Source organism: Nannochloropsis gaditana, assembly GCF_000240725.1.
Source record: "Nannochloropsis gaditana CCMP526 unplaced genomic scaffold scaffold230, whole genome shotgun sequence".
Taxonomy (NCBI): Eukaryota; class Eustigmatophyceae; order Eustigmatales; family Monodopsidaceae; genus Microchloropsis; species Microchloropsis gaditana.
In genome coordinates this window covers 31,863-33,728 of record NW_005803723.1, presented here as the reverse complement: position 1 = coordinate 33,728, position 1,866 = coordinate 31,863, and positions in this window count along the sequence as shown.

Below are 1,866 nucleotides of genomic sequence, written 5' to 3'. Positions count from 1 at the left end.
TTTTCTATTCTCTGACCTGCATGACCACGTGGAATAGCAAACTACCTGGGCTTCTTCCTGAATACTACGACCCCCGAGGAATGCTCGACGCAGTGCCAGGTCTCCTTTCCTGGTCTTGTGAACTGGTTTACACTGATTCCCGAAGAGGAGGTAAGCTGGGACGCGTGCTCCAGTCATCCTTTCCCCTGTGTCATGGACCCGTGCTGTCAAACCATACCTGGCCAACCATCCCATGACACAATATCTACCCACGATTTAGAGATGCGAATGCCTCTTCAGCTGTGCAATCCAGATCCCTGAGCCTGGGTCGACCACTTTTCCTCTGCTGCCTCCTTGTGACCCTCGTTTCAAATACAAGCAAGCCGCGCGCAAAAGGGTGGTAATCAGGGCCCGAAAGCCCAAGACCACTCTGTCCACCAGGATTCGAGTGACAACGTACAACAAGAGATCTCTCCCCAACATCTTTCTGGACCTTCCCTTTGGAATCGAGTTTGTGAGCGCAAAGGGACCGAGCGCAAAGACAGCCGACATCCAAGTGGATGACTTTGCCGACGAGATTTTCTTTTTGACGTCGCCATTACAAAAGTCAAAAAGGGTGGTATCGTACAAGGTCAAGGTGAGTCTGGAGAGTGTGAGGGTAGATGCTCTGTCTGACAACTTACCTGTCCTCGTACACGCGGACAAGTCACTGATTCCCTTACTCCATCCCATCTTGCTTATCTTCGCCGATGACAACCAGATCAACGTGACAGAAGAGTTTGAAGACGATACTTTCAACATCGACTACGGCATTTTTGACGGAAGCATAGCAGATGCTACGTGCCGGACCGAGTTTCCACCGCTCCAGGTACTACCCGTCGAGTTTGCGCGATGAGTGCTACGCTCGATCGGCTCATGGATATCGCTCTCTGTTCCATGTTTCTCCCATGTCGCCGTCACAGGTCTCCGTCATTCGCAAAGGAGAAACAACGAAGATGAAGAAGGGGAAATCGATGTGAGCTCAAGCTTGAGACAGTCGAAATGAGCGACGGGACATTTGTCTTCAGCTTGCTGCGAAATAAAAGTCAAATCAGTCTTGCTTCTGGGTGTACCATATGATCAGGAGAGCTTTCTTGGCGGTTGAGAAAGTCTTCTTGGCGGGAACGCTTTGCGAAAGAGGGTCAGTTGTTTGGGCAAAATACAATCGCGGGATCTGTCCCTTGGGTTTCGATTGTATTGGGGATGGGAGATGTTGAAAGCACTGGGAAAAGGGAGGGATACTTGTCGTCAGCTTGGCGGGAGTAAGAGATTTTGAAAAAATTTCAGGTGGGGGTCAGGCTACTGTGTGTAAGACTCGGCATGGGGTCGAGTTTCCTCAAGGAAATGCAATCATCTTCGTTAGGGTTGGGGCAGGGATTAAGGTCATTACTTCGGGACTTGAGATAGGGCCAGCGTCTCCTTGGGCCCGGAGACATTAAATCAACTCTCGAATGTGAGCTGTACACGACACCGGTCTTCCGAGGACGGTGGGAAGGGAGGGAACGCGGGAGGGAGGGAGGGAGGGAGGGAGGAGCGGGATACAAGAAAGGAAACGAAATACGGGAACAAAGGGGTGGATGGCGAGGACAATGGGGAGGGGGGGAACACCATAAGTCCTTGTTTTTCTTTCCCGGTGCGTGAAAGTGAGAGCATTTGCAAATCGCATTTGGTGGTTACTTTTTACTTGAACACTGCCCAGTGCTTCTTCCCTTTTTCTACTGTTTGTGTCACCAGCTACCACATTAAGAGAAGCACACGGCCTCGGTGGTCTCAACGGACCGGAACTTGCTCAGTATTACTGGCCGTTTATTCGCGTTTAAATTCAAATGTATACCTGACAGGCGTTTC